Consider the following 23450-nt stretch of genomic DNA (forward strand, 5'->3'; position numbering starts at 1 on the left):
AAGCTAATTCTACTGACAAGCTGCATTTACTGCAGAAATGTGGCATGCCATTAACAAAGAAGACAGACTAAAGGTGGAATTCCAATTCCAATTCCAAAACAGAGGGCTCTTCTTCACAGCCATGTTAATCTGCTTTCCTCCCATCCTTGAATCATCATCGCATAAAATTGCATTACAACATCCCTTTAGCATATTGCAACACTGAGGCTGGGCAGTATTAATTACTATAAGGTTGCTTCAGGACAGGGAGGGTAACTGATTCAAAACTGAGAAGCTCTAAGGTGTATTGAGCCTCTCTTTTTTTCCTTCTGAAGCCAATTTCCCTTGTGAATCAATTTTAATCAGATAAACAGTTTCTTCACCCCTCACTCCACATTTGTATTTATGTTTGAGAGAATCTCACATGCTTTCCCTACTTTATACTATGCCCAGCACACACCTAAATGTATAACATGCATGCTCACCAATAGCAAGATTCATGAGTGACAGATCTATTGATCTTTGGGCGTTTTCCCTTCCAGTATAAAGAGAGAAAACGACCTGGTGTCCAGTCTCTCTTTCAGCCAAAGTCAGAATGGCCATGGAAGTGCAGAACCAAGCAACTGAATTGAAGGGGGCATTTTACAAGAGATTGCTAGGCCAATTGGAGTTGAGCAGATTACTGACCGTGTCATCTCCAAGCTTATTGCTAAGGTGCCCTACAAATTTGTCCTGAGAGAAGAAAGGAAACAACGCTTCCAATTTAGAATATCTGAAGATAACTTTAGGCTGCCTGAGCAATAGATTGAGGATAAAATGGAAGTGATGTCCTGAGGACGTATCCCCCCAAAATAGTTATTAAAGTATTAGAAGGATACTGTGAAGCAACTACATAAGTATTTCTGCACTAAGGAAACTAACCATGGAATCCTTGATGCTCTCTGAGTCTAAAAAACCAAAGTAAGGCTTTGGTAGTTTCTTTCCCAAGCCCATACAATTTCTCTTGTACACAGATAACCTCTTGTACATAAGAGCTGCTTCCTACTAGGCCAGGCTATTTGTCCACAAACTTCCAAATTATTTCTGGTTGCTTTTGGCTCTCCAAAGTTTCTGATTGGAATATATGTTTAACAGGAGTAAATATCATCCAGTGGGATTTAATTCTGAAGGTTTTAGGATTGTACTGTCAGTACTGATTTTAAAGATATTTGGCTTTTCCTTCTTCCAAGTTGCATTCCTGCTTTGCCAAAATTGATTCAAAAAGATTTCCACTGCCAGAACTACTGGTTGGAGCCCGCAAACATAAACTTAGATGAAAAGAGAAAAGAGTCAATACAGCCAAAAGAGGGAGTCAAAAGGGTCAACACATATGGCTGCTATAAGTGTAGTTAGAAGACGGGATGGCCCAGAACTACCTTAAAGCTTCTATAGAGTTCCGAATAGAAGTTGGACTAGATGAAGGGAGCAGAGTCTTCTCATGCATTCAGTTTATTAAAGTGCTGCTGTTGGATATATGGAACAAAATGAATGTGTACATTGATATAAGGCAGCAAACTTGTATTTACATTTTATTAAGATTCTTGGATACAGAATTTGCTTGCTCTTTTTTTCATCTTCCAAAAACCTTTGTGCCTTAATTTTTGCAGAATCTTGCACAGAAAAAATATTGAATTAAGTATATTTATTTATTTATTTATTTTATTTTATTTCTATACTGCCCTACTCCCGAAGGACTCAGGGCGGTGCACAGCCAAACAATAAAATACATACATACAAAATTTAAAAGTGGAATTAAAATCAAATGAAATAGTTTTGGCCCAGACAAATTAAAACCCCAATCAATTTAAAACCAATATGAAAAAGGAGCCTACGATGAGGTTGTTATCCATATGATACAAGTTTCTAATAAGATGGAGAAAGTTTGGACCAGAATAGATTTCTAATCTGGAATGTTAATTGTATCTATTTCTGAACACAGGACAATCAATTATTTTATATTCATCAAAAGGTAAAATTGCAAAACAAACTGGCAGTTAACAACACCATCACTACAATTGTGCAATGCTTCCCTGGACTTTGCACATATTTTCTTTTGCTTGCCTGATTATCAAATCTTATAAAATTAACTGAATTTAGGGGTAGGGGTAGGGTTGCATAAAGTCATTTGGGGGTTAAAGGCAATAGAAACATTGCTTTGGAAATCACAACAGTTCCCGGGATTGTGAAGTTCTGAGAGTACAGAAATTTTGCTTAATCTCAGTAGTTGTGTTAATGACCTTGAGTCTGGTTAATTATTTCATTCAACATTTATTTTTCTTAGAAGTTTGTAGAATAAGCAAACAGTAACAACTTCATAGGAGCCAGTGATCTTCATATGAGTCGATTTTTTCTATGATATCTCAGATATCACTGTGATGTTTGTAATGTTCTTTCAGTGGAAATCATAATTCCAGAAACGATTTAGAAGTACACATATTTTATTAGTAGCTGGATGTACCTGCTATTTATTAAGCTTTTCCATGCCTTGCTTTGCTTAGTCTCTCCTAATTTCCACTGTTCTAGTTGTGGATTAAACTGGAAATGAGGTATGTTTCTTTACCCAGAACTTACTCTAGTGACAGTCTTTTTTTCAAGTTACAAAAAATCCAGGAACATTGGTCCACCACCACACACCACACACAAATGTACAAATCCAGTATTGCTGAGATTAGTGCAAAAAATAAAAAGCTTAACTCTTTTAGGTACATCTGTTGCAACTGACTGCTAACTTTTGCAAAACTGGTTAAATGAAAAGCCTAAGAGTTCTGATATTGTCCATGAAAGACACAGCATATGTACAGAATGGAATTTTGTTTTAATAGGCCAATGTTAGGTCTATGTTTTTATCTTTCATTCATTAGAAAGCTAATCTGGTAATAGCGTTCATCTACCAGTTTTGTGTGGTTATTTATATTATGTTCTCATAGTAAAAAGAGAATATTTTTTTTCTTATGTTTAACAATTTAGGCTAGCAATTTAAAACAGATTTTTAAATCATTTATGGCAACTTTTTAAACTATTTTTATGGCAAGAACTCTTAAAATTATGTACTATCAGTAGCTGGCTGCTATATCATGAAATGTTATATATCATGAAATATAAACCATTGCCGTTTATATTCTGTCACTTTAAGGCTAAGAAATTTAGACTTACTGATAGGAAATAAATGCTGCCCTGTTTTGCACAGTTACTTATATTCAAAATACTTCTCTACTTTTATATGAGATATTTTATACATTCTCACTCCTTTGATTTTCTTGTAATCTTTAATTAAAATAGAGGATAATAATTGAAAAGATTATATTTTTACAAAATATTATTTTATACAGTACTTTAAATAAATCTGACTTTTATTTTGTTGGTTATCAACATAAATTGTGAATTTTTTCTTCTTGTAATATCACTTTCATTGATTATATAATAAAAGTATGAGAATATTACAGTATATATTTTCCTGTAAGCAAAAGGAAAGTTCAGAAAACTGGAATAAATTGATAATACAAATGTCCCATTGATGACATAAAATAACAAACTAAAATGTTATTACCATGCTGATATCAGAAATGTTTGCTTTTAACATGTATCCTGCATCAAACTTGTAGACTGTTTTCCATTAAAATAAGGTACATTAAGAAATAATTTCCTTTAACTTGAATTTGGCTTTTGATGATACCTTTATAAAAACATCCATGCAATTTTTTTGACATCAGTGTGGAAGCCGTTTGCTTTCTCATTTTTACTTAATAGCATCAAGCCTACAGTTTGGTCATGTTGGATAATATCCAAGTTCTAATCAGGAGCACCCCTGCCTAATCGCATAGGATCTGTCCACCTACTAAGGCTATGTGTTACTAGTTTTATATAAAATTTCATTGCTAGTTTATTTTTAAATATAAAGGCCCTTCTTCATCTGTTACAACTACCATTCAAGGCTGTTACTCTTAGATTTTCTAAATAATTAGCCCTATTACATGTTTTGCTATGTTCAAATATTACATCAGAATTTCTTAAAGTTGTCACTATTTAGACTGATTAATTAACATCAGTCAGTATACAAAGGGGGGGAGGGAAATGGCACTCAGATTATTTCAACTGTGAATGCAGATTCAAAAATACTTTGCAAGGGAAAGAAATTACACATTCTTCCTAGCACAGTGGTTTGACAGGAAATATAATTTACATAAAACTAATGCATATATTTGAAGCTTACCGACAAGTTGAGAAGTATGGTGCTTCTTTCTTTCATGAGAGCACGCAGGTTCTATTCCATACAGTTCCCAAGGATATAGAGTAATATCCCAAAGAATTATTCGCTTTGGATGAACAGCATGGTTGCATTAAGTCATAATCTCTTGGGTTTGGTTTTGATTTAGCATTGTTGGTGAGCCAAGTGAGTGGTTTATGGTTTAGAGCAATAGCAATAGCACTTAGACTTATATACCGCTTTACAGTGCTTTACAGCCTTCTCTAAGCGGTTTACAGTGTCAGCATATTGCCCCCAACAATCTGGGTCCTCATTTTACCGACCTCAGAAGGATGGAAGGCTAAGTCAACCTTGAGCCGGTGAGGCATAAATATAGTATCTTATTTAATGAATCATAGTTAAATCTTGTTTTACATGTGATACCTGGATCAGCTATATTTGCTGGCAACTAATTTTTAGACTTATGATTTCACATTCTGGTTTCAGTGTTCATATGATTTATAGGTCTGAACCTGAGGAAAATAACAAATCATTAGATTTCCAGCTTTCATAAAATATATGTCTGCATATGTTGGAATTATTAAAACAGATACAGCCTTATGGTGAAACTGACTTACATTAAAATATTATTTAAAGTGATTCTGAATTTTCAGCTTCTTTAAATACATCATCTTGAGAATAACTCTTTTGTAATCAGATGTTTCCTTATAAGCATAAATCGTTTCTGAGTATTTTCAGTGATGCCCCCTTGTCTACAGGACACTAATAATATGAAGAACTACCAACACAGCACTACATCAGCAACTTTGGGAGAGGAGATGGAAAGTAGCTACTTCAAACCAGCCATTGGCCATTTCAGACAGATTGTTCTTTTAAAAAAATAATATTTTAATTATTTTACACTATAGAAAAAAATGATAATTGTAACTTCTTTTCCATAAAAATGGAATAATCTTGAAAATCATAGTGACTATTATACATATATATTACAATCATAATAGTAGTGTATTATTTGCATAAAATAATATTTTAATGTAAATCAGACTTAGCATATGGCTAAATCTTTTACTTATTCCAGCATACAGAGACATATACTGTATCTTATGGATGATGGAAATCTTAACAATTGTTATTTCGTCAGGTTCATACCATATAAGCCATATGAGCATCAGGAAATGATGTTTTAGGGTTTGACTTAAGGAAGGCCAATGTGCCCAGACAAATCAAAATATTAAATCTGCTTATTGAAAGAATGACTGCATAGATGCTTTAATTAGGATCTATGTTTGTAATTCTTTTCTCCTTTCTTTGGTAATGGATGGATCAAGTAAAGGCTTGTATATGACCTATGATTAATTCTGGCATCCTTCCTTCCTTCCTTCCTTCCTTCCTTCCTTCCTTCCTTCCTTCCTTCCTTCCTTCCTTCCTTTTCTTCATTTCCTATATGAGAATTGTGCAATTTACTTTAGAGAGCATCTAGTTTATCCTTCTCAGTTGGCCCTTGTTGCTTTTCAGTTGTGACTCCAATTATCTGCCAGCCTGCACTTTCATAGCTGAAATCCACTGGAGGAATTAAGGCAATTCTAACTGAGTAATAATTTTTAATGTCACCATGGTTGATTGACCCACGTCATGGTAACTGTCTAGGAGGATAAAGGTATGTTGGATATGTTCACTGCCTTGAGTTATTCATAACAATAATAAAGGCGGGATCCAAATAAATAAAAATTAATTGGACAGTGACACACACTAATTGAATCTCTTTTAAGATAATCAAGGAATTACCTCATTATAGGTGTTCACTCTGTAAAGAAAAAAATATATTTTTCAGTAGGGGTGGAAGGAGAGAAAGTCTTGAAATGTTTAAGAAGCATAGCTGAACCTGCTAACTGCAAATTTTAGAAGTTGTACTCAAACATTTTGGAGTGGCATCGGATTAGGGAGGAATAGTACATGTATGACTGAGCTAGATGGATAGGTAAGAGGCAGTTTCTACCTGCTAAAGACACTAGTGATTTTGTACCATTTAGTGCAGACAGCATAGGATTCTTGGCATTTGTTCATGATGCCTCTTGGTCTCCATTGAAATAAGCACAAGATGCTTTCCTTAGGACAACAATAAATGTACATGATTTCTATAAAGGAAGACAAGATTAATCTCATAGGATCAAAGAGTAACATGTCCCCTTATTTCAACAAAGGTAAACTGTACTTTCTTAAATAGAGGCAGATTTCCAATGTGATTGGGACTACATGGTTGACTAGACACAGCTATGAATTTTGAATTGCCTTTATCAGACAGACTTGTCATGATTTTTGAGGGACTCAAAATAATTAGCAGAGGTATCCTTCACATCAAATCTGAGATCATATGTGTCTTCGTCAGCAGGGAGACTGTTGAACAATAGGGTGGGAAAAGACTTCAGATTGAATTTGGTCTTCCCAATTTGCAATAGTGGAGATATCTTCAACTTGTTCTAACAGATCAATGTGGACCAGATGCTTTAACCATCTCAAAGCAGTTGATTTGCTCTCTTACTTGATTAAATCCATAACCAAATTAAAACCCATCAAAAAGCTCAAATATGTTTTCAAAGTAGAGATTTCTGGGATATTCCAAGCATCGATTAAAAAACTGGAATTTCCAATAAAGCCATATCATGTCCTTCCTTAAAATATTAAAATGGTATTAACAAATCTGAGATTAAAGTTGATTCATCAAAAAAGTTCTATTTAAGGTGTAATAGACGCCCAGAGAATATAGTTGAAAGGATGGATATGAAATTTTCTGTGCTGGAAGTGTAAAAAAAATATATTAAGTATTCACTGATCCTTATAATATGGTCATGTGATCATTTAGTATCTTTTTAGAATAGCATACTAACCTATATATTTAGATTTATGGGGAAATTTTGAAATGTTAAATATGTTAATGTAATATTGAACTATATATCTCTCTCCAAGTTTTGTAAACTGATAATTTATCAGGAATCATGGTTATATCAAGCATGAGGGTGACTGAAAGAATCATACTGAGAAATTGGAACTGTGTTACTACTCCAAATATCCAGAAATGATAGTTGGAAATGTGTAATCTATCTGTTTTGGAAAAAGCAATATTTTCTATTAATCAAAAAATGCAGCAATGTGTGTTATATAGTAGAGATTTTGTGATAATTTATAATACCTTATACTGATTATATTTCAGCAATGTATTTATTAGTAATTCAACAACTATAAGTATAAAGCATAAGAGAGGTTGAGAGCTCTTCTTCTTGTGTTCTCACCTCTGGCAAGACAAAGTACGAGATGAAACATGTGGGTGAGTCTTCTGCAATGCTGGCCATTTTGCTCCCTTCCATTAAAAAAAAAGGGAACTTTTAATATGTTCAATTTTCAAGAAATTAGGTGAAATAATTTCTACAAATATGACATCTATTTATTTACCTGCTAAGAATGCATCATAGCCCATCTTTAGTGAACTCTATGTTAAAGAACATAGGGACGTGGTGGCTCAGTGGCTAAGATGCTGAGCTTGTCGATCGAAAGGTTAGCAGTTCAGCGGTTCGAATCCCTAGTGCTGCGTAACAGGGTGAGCTCCTGTTACTTGTCCCAGCTTCTGCCAACCTAGCAGTTCGAAAGCACATAAAAAATGCAAGTAGAAAAATAGGGACCACCTTTGGTGGGAAGGTAACAGCGTTCCGTGCACCTTTGGCGTTTAGTCATGCTGGCCACATGATCACAGTGACGTCTTCGGACAGTGCTGGCTCTTCGGCTTTGAAACGGAGATGAGCACTGCCCCCTAGAGTCGGGAACGACTAGCACATAGGTGCGAGGGGAACCTTTACCTTTATGTTAAAGAAATGTGTAATCAATATTGAAATCTTGGCTGCTATGCATGACTCAGCTCATTTCTTCTGAAGAACCCTTCATAAAAATGCAGGCCAGAATTTGTAGGCCTAGCAGCTTTGCTGGTGTCTTTTGACAATTGCTGAAACACTTGACGAGAAAATGATTTGGAGCATATAATACACTGGGCTGGTTTGATGGCCTCCTGGATAAATGTCATGGTATGTAGGAATGACCTTGAGAAAAGAGACTTTCTGACTAGGAAATGATCAGACGAGAAGCAGGAACCCTCAGTTTTTAATGGTCAGAGGAAGAAATTTAGGAAGGACCCACCCTAATTTATCAGGCAGTTAAAAGTGATTGTGGTATTTTCAGACTTGCAAGATTCTGTTAAACTTGGGGAAGCTGACAATAAATGTGGTAAGGTCCACTATTGCTCTAGCCAGCAGAGCCTTTCTGATAGCAGCTCCTTGGATGTGGAGACATCCCTAAACTGTTCGTGGTATTCTGCTTTGAATTAGATCTCATTTTGTTGATTAAATCCCACTTGAGTTTATTCATGAGAGATAGGATTATTTTATTTCTCATCCTTCTAGAGCAGCCAAGCCAATGGAGATTTTCCACGTGGATACTGATAAGAATCGTGGAAAATGCTGAAATGTGTTTTGAAAGGAGTGGGAACCCTTCTGTGTACAGCCTGTTTTATTAGGAAAATTAAAGTGATAATTCATCTTCACTCTTGAGTTTTCCTGCATAGCCCTGCCTTTGACAGTCCTGCTGGAAAATTTCAGATGCCAATAGTACAAGGAAGAAAAAAAGTTCCTGTAAAATTCATTAGCAGCATTACTGATCAAAAGAGTTAAAACACAAAGAAGTAGAACCTTAAACTGTCTACCGTGGACCTCATCCCATTCCTAAGAGGGGTAAAGGGGGCGTGCATAAGCGCACCAGCGTGCCTACTGTCTCTGTCCTATTGTCCCCATTTATTTGTATTCTTTTCTTTCATTTATATCCATGTTTATATTTATACCTGCTATCTAGTACATGTTTGACAAACTAATAAATACAAATACAAATTTGAAAACCTTCATAAAGGAGTCTGCCTTATCTTGGAACGTAAAGACAAATTAAAACCATATGTTTTTATTTTTCAGCGTTTGCTTGAATGACTAGTTGGTCCAAGTCTGGTATTATAAATATATATATAAATGAAACAGGAGCTTCTCAGGTGTCCATCCACCATTAATACCCAGATACTGGATTATGCATGTTTATTGGTCACCTGGGTGCTATTTCCTCTAATATATATAAAGTACAATATTTCTGCTTTAAATTAGAATAATTTTCTCTAAGTGAGCATCTTTATGTATGATTTGCAGATAGGGTGGTGTGATTCCTCTTTTTTTTCTTTGCTTGGCAATGGAAGCATTGTTGGAAGCATTGAAGCAAAGGTCTGAAGGAAAGAAATTCCCCAGGTCTAATGTCATCTTTTAAAAAGACCTATTCCATTTCGGTTGGTAGGGAATTAAGAAGCAGAACTACAGTGAAGAAGAATCCATAGTTGGACAATTTCACACAATTGTTATCCTGAAAGTACAGAAAAAACAATTACTTATATTCAGGATTTGAAAATCAATAATTGCACTTTAAATTAGATCTGTATATAACATCAGGAACCAGTGAAGTTATGAAAGTTGTGGAAGTGATATGCATTCTTGAACTCCAGTGGGGCAATCATAAAAGAGATTGCTACTTGATGTTTATTCATCAAGTCAAAACTGCAAAAGCAAAAGGGAATTAGAGTGGAGAGTGCGCAGAGGATGTAGTCTTAAGTATCTTGATAGTCAATAAAGAATGAGTTAAATATTCTGCTTTAAAGAAGTGTTTTTAAAAAGTTGTTCCTTTATGTGCGCACTTGTTTAATTTTATTTAACAGGCCCAATCAAAGGACAGAATGGTCTAAAAACAAAGCCAAAACAACAGCAAAACCATATAAAAATAAATTGTATGAACAAATATGTGTGTATGTAAATGTGCATAGTACTCTTAGCTAATAAAATAGTGCTGAACGTGATGAAATAAAAGAAGTTTCCTTCTGGTGGGATTCAATGTCTGAGTAGCTAGTGTTTGAATCTGTGGCAACGTATGTGTCATACCATTGAATTATGAACCCTCCTGACTTTCTACCTTGTAAATTGTTAGACACATCTTTCACTATGAGCCTTGTCCACACATGCCTGCATTAGTCATTTATGGTTTATTATCTCTATGGAAAAGTGCAATCCATAGTTTGCTGCTGATTGACATAATCCCTTGTGACATCTTGCATACACTTCAGGACAAGAAGAACATGAGGCTGTCAGAACTATTTCTATGATAGCTGATCCCCAAGTGTGCTAATCATCCAGATGGTTTTGGTGGGCAGAATAAGAGGAGGGTCACGAAGCACCCAAGGAGTAGCTGTGAAGCACTGTCCAAAATTACATTCCAGTTTACAAATACCTCCCTTGTGAGTTCTCTAAATGGGAATTTCACCATCAAGAAGAGCTGGTTGGACCAGGTGGTAGTTTACCATCAAAGGAGATCCTGATGGTTTCATATAGGGAATGAATGCAAAATTACTTCGTAACAAGGCAAAGAATGCATGCTGCCAACCAATGGTGCCCCAACAAGACTTGCCCTGTCATGGAGATAGGCAGCATATAAATTAAATAAATAAATGTAACAAATAACATGTGTTCGCCCTGTGGAACGAACTGCCCCTGGAAATTCGTAAGATCTCCGACCTCCGGGTGTTTCGCTGCGCACTGAAGACCCTGTTGTTCCGCCAGGCCGGACTATCAACACAATAGTTTTAAATTGGGGTATTTAAATTTTTGGGGTTTTAAATCTGAGCCAATTTATTTAATTATTTTAAATTTTACATTGTTGTTTTGTCTGTGTTTTTAAATAGGCTGTACACCGCCCTGAGTCCTTCAGGAGAAGGGCGGTATAGAAATAAAATTATTATTATTATTATTATGTTACCTGAAAAATATTTGTAATGACAGTTTTCTGTGTCAAAACAAGATTCAAAACACTTGATCAAGTGCTAAGGGAGCAGCTATGTTGATTTATAGGCAGGTTGGGGGGGGGAGTGAGTGGAGACCGATGGTAAAATCATGACAACATATTCTTGCACCAGCCACTATTCCATCCAGCCTTCCTTTCAAGCAATACAATATATGGTAGTTGCCTAGATTTCCAGCATGCAAACACTTAAAAATATTGCTTTGGCAAATAGTAGCATGGTTTCTTCTGTGAAAATACTGAAGCTCTATTCTCCTGGCTTCTTGCTTCATCTTCATCACACTATTGCAAATCAACAATAATGTATTTTTTGAAATGTAAAACAATATCACAATTTTAAAAAGACACAAAAAAGACATGTTAGATTACAGTATTGAAAGAAACTTGCTAGTGAAACCAGTGGAATGTGAGCAGAGATGGAACAGAGATAATGTCTGTCCCTTGGGGAACAGTGTGCCAGGTCTAGGGGATGCTGGCCCAAGTTTGGAGTGATGGTGTTTGGTTATTAGTGGATCTTAACCAATGTGGTTAATTCATGGGTGCTGCTAGTGTACCATGGAAATGGAGTCTTTCAATTTCCCTGTCAGCTGTCTCAACAAATGGAGCCAAGGATAGTTTCTGCTTAGAGCAGGGATGTCAAACTCATGTCATCACAGTGGTGTCACATGACATATCGAGACTTTTTTTCCCTTCTCTAAACTGGGCGTGGGTGTGGCTAGCATGTGACGCATCCAGCCCGTGGGCCAGGAATTTGACAGCCCTGGTTTAGAAGATTAGGTGGCAGCAGGTCTAACATTCCCCCAGTATAGTGTTCTACATTGCTGTAAAATTTACACATTATTTCCTGTCTCGGTGTATTATTTGAATGATATTCTAATACTATGCAAAAATCTGCCTTATAATTTTTCAGAGGGGTTCTTCCTCCATAGATGAGGTGTCTGTTTTCTTCTTTATTCTCAGGGAGCATGAGAAGGCCTTTTGACTTCCTTTTGGTGCTTTTGCTCTTACTGCGTTATTAGGGGCAGCAGACTTGACGTCGTTTTCTCCTAGACTTCTTTCTGTGTCTCCTATTTGGCTACTCACAATTCCCAGTCTGAAAAGATGGTGATGATGGGACTGTAAAAGGAGCTGGCATTTAAAGGAAAGGAGGGAAGCCAGGAAAGCACTAGAACTCTGAGAGGAAACTAGCACAGTGAAAAGCTGGTCATCACTAAAGCCTGAAACTTTTTTTGCAGATTGCCAAAAAGCCATTCAATTGTTACTGATTATTTTTTCATCCTCTTCATTTATTTCCATAGCATTGTATTAAATTGTCAGAAATTAAAGGATTACGGTGTCTTAACAGAATGATTGCAAGGTCATTTTCAAATCAATAAAAGCATGTTGTGTGACACAGCATGCACTGCTATTTTTAATGCTACACTGAGGTCAATGTGTCACTCCCTGATAATGCTGTAATTAAATGAAAAAAGACAAATATAGATGCTCAAACTATATACTGTTGGTAAATTTAAAGAAAAGAGTCAGCAAAGATTGCTCTCCATTCACATAAATCTTGTTACTTAGAAAGTGCTGATTTTAATAGCTTAATAGATTAATAGAAATCTATTGTTGGGTTGAATTCTTAAGTTGAATATTGATATAGCTTTGATACCTGTTCCCAATAAGATTATATAAAATGAATAAAAGTGCTAGCAAGTTATGTTGGAGATGTAAAGTGGAGAATGGGACATACAAACACATGTGGTATGGATGTCGTAAAGTGAAGAATTTTTGGTTACGAATAGAAGAATCTAGTAAAATAATTAAAAAGAAGGTAAAGTTGGGAGTAGATACCATCCTCATATTAAAGTTGAATGACAAGGTGTTAACAATTGATGTAAGAGAGCTTGTAAGGATATTGATCATTATGGGACGAATTGTGATTGCAAGATACTGGAAATTGAATATTGAATACAAAATAAATGAATGGTTCAGAGAAGTTTGGAAAATTGCTCTTAATGATAAGTTAACGTGTGATATAAAATTCAAAAAAGGACTATTGAAAGAAAATATATTTTGGAGGATATGGCAACCATTTGTGGACTACGCAATCGGGAACTTGGAAGAAATAATGCCAGTGCCAATGCAAAGAGAATTTTGGAAGACCTGAAGATGAAGAAAAAACTCCTCCGCTTCTCCCTATTTTGTATTATACACTGGGTGTGGTTTTGTGTTTTGTCTTTAATTAAAAACTTAATAAAAAAAAGATTAATAGAAATCTATTGTTGGGTTGAATTCTTAAGTTGAATATTGATATAGCTTTGGTCCCTTAGGAGCTTAGTCGTTGCTTTTGGTGACCATTCTAGCTGTACAGAGGCAAATTTTGGCATGTGAAATGAAGTTTGTTTGCATTTGTTCACTGATTATAAAATCACCCGTCCTGTCCAAAGGGCAGTCCTGGGTATTTAACATTTAGTAACAGTCATTTATTGCAATTTGTTTTTGTAAAACATGAATGTGGAAAGTGAAATTACTGTGGAAAGTGGAATTACTGTGTTACTGAGTATGCTCAGTTTAAAAGATGTCATTGAAGCAATGAATGTGGCAATACCTTCCCCCCAACCCTTCACACACATTAAAATATTACTATAGAATTTCTTACATTAGGGGTACTATATTGAAAAAGCTTTTTTGTACTAATGAATACTTCTTTGATAACAGAACAAAACAGAACAGAACAGAACAGAACAGAACAGAACAGAGTAGAGTAGAGTAGAGTAGAGTAGAGTAGAGTAGAGTAGAGTAGAGTAGAGTAGAGTAGAGTAGAATTGAATTGAATTGAATTGAATTGAATTGAATTGAATTGAATTGAATTGATTTTTTATTGGCCAAGTGTGATTGCACACACAAGGAATTTGTCTTGGTGCATATGCCCTCAGTGTACATAAAATAAAAGTTACGTGCATCAAGAATCATAAGGTACAACACTTAATGATGTTGTACCTTATGTTTCTTGATGCAACATTATGAAGTGTAGATACAGGGTCTCTGGCTTTCTTCTATGATAGTGACATCTGCCTTCTAAAACTACATTATTGAATGTTACTTAGGAAGGATCTCTGGTGCTCAGGACAGGCTCTTAAAGGGTGAGTGAAAGTTCTGAAATTCACAGGTAGCCTTCTGAATCTCAGGTGCAGAGAGTAAATCTTTATTTTCTCATAATTTGTGGACATCTTAATATTCAGCCTTTTCTAGAAGTAGAAATTTTAAATCTTTGAACTCAAGATTACAGTTATGAAAATGTATTTGGAGCCTATAGAGCGGAGCTTCTCAACCTTGGCAGCCTGAAAATGTGTGGACCTCTGGCTGGCTGGGGAATTCTGGAAGCTGAAATCAATACATCTTCAAGCTGCCAAAATTGAGAAACATTGCTGTAGAGACTCTTAATAGAATTAGTTCATTTGTTTTCCACTCATGTGCCTGTATGTTTTGGTACTGTGCAATTACTCCAGAAAGGGTTCATAGTTGAAATATAACCAGTTAACCCTTCATCTTGCCAAATGTTGAAGGTCTATTTTTTCTTTATATAGGTTGTTATATAGAGAGGGTTTTTTGTTTGTTTGTTTTAGTGGTATTGATTTTTGCGACCCTGAAGCTGTTTTGTGTATCCTGATTTGGGGAGTGGGGGAGAGCAGAGAGACAGAGCAAATATTTATCATTCATCACATTTATTTTTCAGCAAAATCTTAGAGGGTGGGAGGGAATGTCCAAATTAATGTATCTGGCTTCTTGTGCCTCTGAGAAGAAAACCAAAAATAATTTTAGCATAACATCTGAACTCTTAACAATATGTGACCAAGGTGTAAACAAACAGTGTTGGGAGATAGCTAAATGTGCTATGGAATTTATGTACTTACATAAATTCCTGACTCTTGCAGAGGTGAAACTCATTAAGGTGGAAGGTTGTGATTTTCCTGAGGGATGGCGTCTAATACACATTGTGTGGAGACTCCTGTTTTCCATTTTAATGGGTTTTGTTGTAAAAAGGCCAAGGGGGGAAAAAAGACCAAAGACGTGATGGGACAACAAGTGGAAGTTACAAATGAATGATGACATCTGTTCTGTGGTAAAATTATGTATGAAGGCAGAGCTATTGCATCATAAAAGACTCATCCAGAAGGAGCCTATATTACTCATGAATCTTAGGTAGTATTCATTAGTTGGCATTGAAATCTATTCAAATTCTGACTTTTTGCATACTGCTCACATGAGCAAGGGATGTGCTTAAAAAAACGAAAAACCTTTTCTGCCAAAACACAATGCATTTTGAGAGCTAGAATTATGCATTTTAGAAACAAAAGTATGATTGGAGTAACAATATCCAATTTATCAATAAAACAGCAAGAGTGTGTGCAAAAGATACTCTATTGTCAGTACCTCAATTTTGCTCATAAATTATAGCTAAATTAAGGAAGTAAGTGGGCAGAATCTGTATTTTTTTCTGACGCCATTTTAAAGTACTCTTAAAAATATAAAATTTGCCTCTCAGTTTATATAACACAGCTGTTGTCCGTTTATGCATCCATTTTTTTATAGTTAGTTTTAAGTTTTTAAGTTTTAAGTAAAGTAAATGTATGTTTGCAAAAGCTCATGCTCTCAGTAAATATTCTGGCCTCTGAGAGATCACAGTGCCTTAGTTTTTAATTTACTGCAACAAAACCAGCAAATCTACCTGGGTAAAAATTTTGCTATTATCTGGATATATTTAAGTCCTGAATATTTATATTTCAGTGTATGGAATATTTGTGGAGAAAGAAAGCCAATTATTATAGGAAACACTTTCACAATCATGTTATCCAAGTTTTCACTTGATTATACCAGTATAATGATAACTGGAGTACAATGCTATACATACATCTACAAAGAAGTATTTTTTATTACGGTCATCAAACAAAATAGCAATCAAAAGCAAATTTAAAAAATTAAAGTAAAAAGGAAAGAAGATAAAATATCTTGGTGGTGTGTTCATCAATGGACAATTGAAGTCTCCCTAATTTTATAGACATTACAATAAAATTTAGTTATAGTCAAGGAAATTGAATCATACTGATCTAAAATAACTAGACATTAAAAAGATAAGAATTTCCTGGGTGATTTACCAGGAAAGGAGTATAAGGTGGGTCCTTGAGCCCTTATAGAGGATTCAGTATAGCAGAACATGAGGTGTAGTTTCAACCATCCTTTGTCCACAGAGGTAGTCTCAGTTCATAGGGGACTACTTCGTATCAACCTTCCAAAACTGCTGTAGGGAGAGCTTTAATGCATGCTAAAGTTAGTATTTAGAATTTGGAAGCAGTTCTATGGTGTAAGTATCTTGCTGGTTTGTAAAAAGGGACTTGACTGTTCAGAAAAATGTTCTTAAGTAGAGCAAGACTGGTCCTGTTGGGCTTCCAGATCTCTAATATATTGTTTAAATGCTCTGAATGCATTTAAAAAAATACGATCAGTGAGTTTAATGGATTTACTTCAAGTAAATAAAGGATTATTGCTTTAATAGTTTGAGGAAACAACATTGTTTGCATTAATTTACTTGGTCGACATTGAACTGATGCAATAGGATGGTTATTATCGGCGTTGGGAAATTAACTGTTTATCTATCTCTAACAATGAACAAGATTCCACTGAATAGCATTTTTGAATTTCATCTTAAATATTTGAACCTTCAGTATTCATTGATATTTTAAAACCTGAACTATCTAATTTGAAGATTCCTTTACTAAGACAAAAGCTACTCAGAAGAATGATAACATACAGGATAAGGGAGATGGTTTCAAAACATGGAGGATATAACACAGATGTTTTATGTTTTCCATTTATTACATCACCTTTCAGCACTCACTGTTTTAACATCCAGACTACTCTTCTGGGTAAGTAGCAGAGTACTTTTTTTTTTTTTTTGTCTGCATCAATTTTTTTTTCCCATGGCATCTTGGCCAGGGTCATTCCCATGTTGTGTAAAAAGGAAGAACACTTGAAAGCATTATTTGAGGGTTTAATGGATGAAGACTTGGCCCAGAACCCAAGAATGACTGCGCAAGAGTTTTCAGTCGCACAAGAGAGATGTGTGTGAAATTTGAATAGCAGCAATTCCATTTAAACTAACAGAAACTTCCATTGCATCTAAGCACAGAAAGATAGTGATATGTAGCTTCAGCAAATGGCAGTTACTGAAGAGATATTTTTTCTGCTTGGTATCTTTGGCTGCATTCTTCAACATGACATTTGCAATAATGGGCCACATGCTGAATGACATTGTGTGCATGAGATAAGGCTGCCATGGAGGCATGGATGTTTCATGGCTCTTCAGGTTTCTTGTATTCAGAAGACCAGTGTCTGGAGAGCACGCCGAGTCATATCAAAAGTTTCGGCTTACTGTATTTCTTGTTTATAGCTATATATCAAAATTTTAAAATGCATACAGTGGGTCAGCAGTGAACAGAACCAACTTTCTTTCTTTCTTAGTTGGTTCGCACAAGTAGTAGGAATATACTTATGTGTACATTATCCAAAGTATATTTTGTGATTTTTGTGTCATTAGTTCTTTCTCTTAAGCTAACCGCAGGCTCTATATAACTGGAGTTTTTAAAAAAAAAAAAATTGCAAAAGAATACTGAGCAGGAAATTTAAACAATTGAAATGGGGAAAGGAGAAGAAAGTAGAATTGCTTGTATTCACTGGCTGAAAGACCTTTAGTTTCAGCATCTCCTTTCCTTCCGGAAGCTAGTGTTGGTGTGCTTCCAACTGTTAGCAACTTGGATCATGCACTACAGTTATTTGGGGTCTATTTCAGAGTTTAGATGGGACAGGAGGACTTATTTAAATGCCTGACCCGGGATGTGACAAATGGTCACAGCTTGAGCTTTTCATTCCTGCCTGGGGTGGAGTTTACCATAAAAGAAACTAATAAACCTGTCCAGCAGATGGAAATAGAGAAGTTATAAGCTTAGCGGTCTAATCCAGACATGTATATTTTTGAAACAGCTGCAGATGAAGGGATGGTCACAACAGGTGTAACACCATATAGCAGAGCAGTTTTCTTATTAACTGAGGGCAGTGGAAACTAATAAATCTGTTTAAGAACATTGTTTTATTTCAAGTAGCCAGGAGAAAATTATATGGTAGCTGCAGGTGTTCATGCTTCAAGTAGCTTTATTCAGTGATTTTGCTGCTTAACATTCGCTATCACCTGGATATACACATCTGTAGAGAATTTAATAGTTCTGGATTAGGATTATATTTTAGTACTGGTGATTTAGAATTTATATAATAGTTTATATATCCCTTTACTCTTTCATTCATCCTCATTGTTCCCTGCTTATGTGAAATTTTAAATCAGGTTGACTTGTTGGACTTGGGTTTGATATAGCAAAGAACAATTCAGAGTATTAATTTATCTTTTTTGTATGAAATTTGATGTTACTCAAGGTTTGGTTGAAGAATGTCTCTTACTTCTTTTCTTGTTCCCTTCCTTTCTGCATTTCCTTTTTATTATTGTATCACTGATGCTGTCAAATAGCACATTCATTTTCTTTCTTTCAACCAGAATAAAACTTCCCATCTTTTTAAGGCTGATTCCCCCTCCCCCTTATTTTTTAAACAAAAAGTTTGCTTAATTAAATTGGTTGAAAATTGAATTTTAGAGTTTGCAAATGAGCAAACATAAATTAAAACCATATACCTGGTTTTAAGTAGTTCCATATTAAATGTGTCTCATAGAAATTGTGTGCCATTACATATGCCATTAGGATAGCTTTAAAAAATAATTTTCACACACAGAGGAGGATTTAATTCTGGGGGTGATCCTATTGAGAAATCGTAACTGTAACATTTTGCCTTCTGCAATTTTAATCTGAGTTAATGATCTCAATCCTGCTATTTCAGCTGGAATGTCTTCCACTGGTACCTTATTAATATGATATCTACTAAATGGGTTAATAAACTCGAATAAAGGAATACATATCAAGTTTGACTATTGAAGTGAAAGAGAAAAAGGGAGGCTTTTAAAAATAATGACTGGGATTAATATTTGTTATGGCTTCTCAATGTAAAACATTCCCTTAAGTATTTAGATGAAACACTGCTTCTCTATTACATATTTGGCTGAATGTTCTCCTGAACTGTTATTTATTTTTAGGTTTATATTTTATCTCTTTCCTGAAGCATTTACTTTGCTTCAGGAAATTAATCATTACTGGGAACAAGAGGTGGTAGTTGTATGTCTGTCTGGTAGGGTTCAGCATGAAGGATATTTAATTAGATATTTACATATCTCAGTCGATGTTTGTTTTGGATGTTTTCCTAACAAAGTTGAAGCTTGCTTTGTGCTTATGGAATCTCTCATTATGTATGATGACACTCGAGTCCATCAGTCTATCTATCCATATTTTCTCCTTAAATATTTTTTATTTAGGACAGAAATTAAGGAATCTGCCTAATAGAGATGAGACATATTAAATGGGATTACTACTCATTATTTCTTTGGTAGCTGAGATGAGAAATGCCTGAATAGCAAGATATTGCTGTAGCTAAAATGGCAAGAGTTCTCTAGGGATTCAGCAAAAGCATAAGAGACCTGAAACTGACATTCTCTAGTGGTAGTTTTTTTAATCTCTAGAGACCAATGATTCAGTAGTGGTTTTCAAATCCCGACGCTACCAGTTCGCTATTGGGAGTGCGCGAGTGCATGCTCTCGCTTTGCAAGCATGCGGTGCTTTTGCGCAGGCGCAGAAGGTTCTTTGCATGTGCAAAACGTTTTTGATGACTAGCAACCCACCACTGTGATGATTGACTCACAATCATTTTGATAACTTAAGTCATGGGAGTGCACTGTCTACAGTCTGAGAGGTGATGGTAGCGATTAAGATGCGATCTCAAAAATTGTTTCTTTATTTTAATTTACTTACTTAAAACATTTATATAGCTGCCTACCTTACAACAAACTCTTGGCAGCTCCTAATCAAAAACTAAAATAACATTAAAAATCCATGTTTAAATTATTCAATCCAAACACGTAAAAACAAAAACTTGGTAACAGGCCAAGCTTCCAATGTGCAATCACCTTGTCTTATCCCAGAGGTTGAGGGGAAAGTCAGGTCTTCAGTTCTTTTCAGAAGGCTGGGGCATGGGGGTGGGGGGACAGAAGCCTTACAAACTTCAGGGGTGTTCCATAGGGCAGAGGCTGGCATAGAAAATGCATTCTAGCTCCTAGCTCCCATAAAATGGCAATGTTTAAAAGAAGGGGCATGCCCATCCTATCTATCCTGGTAGGATGGATAGCTATCCTTAGGGAAAGGCAGTACTGCAGATAACCTGGCCCTGTGCCACGTAGGCCTTAAAAGTGATGATCTGCACCTTAAATTGCACCCAGAAAGAAACTGGAAGCCAGTGCAGCTCATGCAACAGAGGTATTACTTGGACAAACCTAAGGGCACTCTTCACAGTGCATGCGGCCCATTCCAGGTGTTCCCTAGGTCTGATATAAATGCAAAATCCCATAACTGGTGAAATGCAAATGATTCAAATTTTATGGAAGATAACATTACAATAACATCACAGTAGTTATTTATGATCTTAGAAAAGGCAGACTGAGAAAATAAGAGTGAAATGAGAAAAGAAACATAGGGAGCTAACGCCCTGGGTGGAGTTACTGTCTGGAAAATACAGAATGAAGAAGTGTAATGTGGCTTCAAAGCCAATCATATTTAGACATGTTGGCTTGAAGCCATAGGATTCAAAAGCAAAGACGGACATGTAGATAGCTCTAAAGGGGAGAGTAGAACTCATATTTGATCCTTTTGTGTTTTTCTTTTATTTGCTTAAGTGGAGCATTGGCATTTTTTCCCTTAGGGGTTTAGTTTTTTTAATGGAAAGGCAAACTTTTGGTTGCAGTACATGTGTTTACTTCCCCAAACCTTCAAAATAGTTAGTTGGGTGTAACTGAGGTCAGATTGTATTACTTACTGAAGGCATGAAAATCCTTCACTTTTTATTTGTTTTTCTCCAAAGATGATTGTTTCCTGTCAGAAGGGTAACAGAAGTTATAAAATGACTATTACTATACTTATAACTTGATTGATTGATTACATTCCATTAAATCAGTTTCATCTTTTAGTAACCACATAAATTTTTCTCCAGAACACTCTGTTCTCAATCAATTCTGCTTGTAATTTAGATGTTTATAATAGAAGTTATGCCAAATCATCCAAAGGAGATTCTTTCTAATCTCCTTTATGTGAAGTCTGCAAGTAGTTGCCCATCACAAAGTGTGCAAGTAGTTAAAAATGGTAATAATCCACTTCCAAGATGAATTGAAATAGAAAATCCCTTTCATTTTATACGTGGAGTGGAGGGAATAATGTATTTTAAATGTGGATTTTAAGCACATAGATAGTACGGCATGTTTCTGGAAGTGTTTGACTATAGAAAGCTTATTTAAAAGGTACATATATGTGCATACACACATGTATGCTTAACATGCACCGATTCCCTCAGTAGACTCCACCCACCTGTGTCCTTGAATCAGAAAGGGCTGGACATTTCTTCACATAAAATCCTGAAAAGCCAATCAACATTTATGCCAAAGTTAGAATCAAAGCTAACTTCTAAAAATCCAAATCATAATGTGAGGATACATTGAATTCCATCTGAAACATATTAAGGTGTTTTCCTGATTTAGGGAATCTTGCTAGGTAAAGTAAGAAAATCGTTGTGAAACATAAGGAAATTGTTTGCTTCGATTTGCTCATTATATTGTGCTAAAATGGGAATTACAAAAATGTCCATTTAGTATTTATCTCTCCAGGCAAACTTAAGTTTTTATGTCTCCAGCAGAAATTTAGGAGAGAGTGATGCAGCAATTTTGCCACAACAAAGGCATACACACAGCTGAGACCTTTATCCTGTGCTATAAGTTGAATAAACGACGAGGATTGCATGACATTGACCTAGAGGAAGGATGGGGAAGAATGAATCCATTGTTCACCCTCCAATCTGTACCTTCAGCAATGGAAAGAAAGCAAAATGAACAAGTAGGGCAGGCTGCTAAAGCTGGACTTACTCAGGCTGAAGAGGGATTGTTAAGCCACTGTTTCCGTGTGCTTTTGAAGGGCTTGAAAGCACTTCCTGGGGAAGGTTACAGCCAAAGGATGCCCATTTGGATCATCCCCTTGCCAGCAGCAGTCCAGGAGAATAAGAGGCACTTGCTAAGCAACCACCCGTCAGAACACACTGTTCATCGGCCTGTTTAGCAATCCTTTCCTTACTCCCACTGTCCTGCTGAAAAGATTGGATAAGGGCAGAAGATAATGTATTGGGGAAGTAGGGTTAATAATGAGACACAATATCTGAAAGGCTATCCACACTCTTGGACCAGGCTCAAAATTAGCTTTCCAACATAGCAGTCATTAAACCACAAATTCTAAAACTAAAACTTGTTGCAACCGACTCCTTTTCGGTTTCAACTGTCACAGTATGCGCTAGTGATGTGTTCTTGACACAGCTGCACTGACTTTTAGTGAACCCGACATCCTTTTTATAGTACGGATACTTCAATTACTTTATAATCTGTTGTAAAATTCTCTTGGAATCGGTAGGAGGCTAACTGGCCTATAATTCCTCAGGATTCCCTTTTTCCCATTTTTTCAAAATGGGGACAGCCTGTAAAGGATTTCCTAAATATAATAGAGCCAGTTCTGACAATGGCTTAGGATACAATTTACCTGGCCTAGACACGTGGATTTATTTAAAGTCAATATCCTGACTATGTTTATGCCATGATCAAGTAGGAATCTCATTCCTTCAACCAACTCTTCAGTAACCAAGAACGTTCCATGACAAAACTGCTAAAGTTAGCTATGTAGCAGATGTGTTGTATGATCAATAGCCTAGGATGGCAAGAGCAGAGCATTTTATTTTTCTAAGAAATCCAACATTTGCATAAGGAATTCAAGTTGTAAATCTACTTAGGAGTTGTTGGCTTTAAGAATTCTGTAGACACAGAAGATGTAAGTGTGGTTGATTTAACTCTACGAGGACTTCGTGGCCAAATATAAAATTAAAAAAAAACCTAGAAATTTGTCCTAGCTTTGTGGTTTACAGAGTTGTGTCAACTATCAGTCCTATTTCAATATAAGAATTCCAGAACACACTCAGTCTCATAGTGAGTACAGTCACTAATAGCACTAGCTCTTTTTTGAGAGGGGAAGTGAGAGTATTAACTAGTGAAAAAATGCTACCTTGTCACAAAAATAATAGGTAATGTGTAAAAAAC

The 23450-nt window shown here is 35.7% G+C and overlaps 1 protein-coding gene across 1 annotated transcript in view; it reads left to right on the forward strand.

Annotated features, from left to right (window-relative positions):
• Window positions 1-23450, forward strand: part of IGFBP2 (insulin like growth factor binding protein 2) — a 56214-nt gene that overhangs the window by 19332 nt on the left and 13432 nt on the right. The window lies entirely within an intron of this gene.

The sequence above is a fragment of the Pantherophis guttatus genome, chromosome 1 (genome assembly GCF_059756535.1).
Source record: "Pantherophis guttatus breed Tessera chromosome 1, ASM5975653v1, whole genome shotgun sequence".
NCBI lineage: Eukaryota > Metazoa > Chordata > Lepidosauria > Squamata > Colubridae > Pantherophis > Pantherophis guttatus.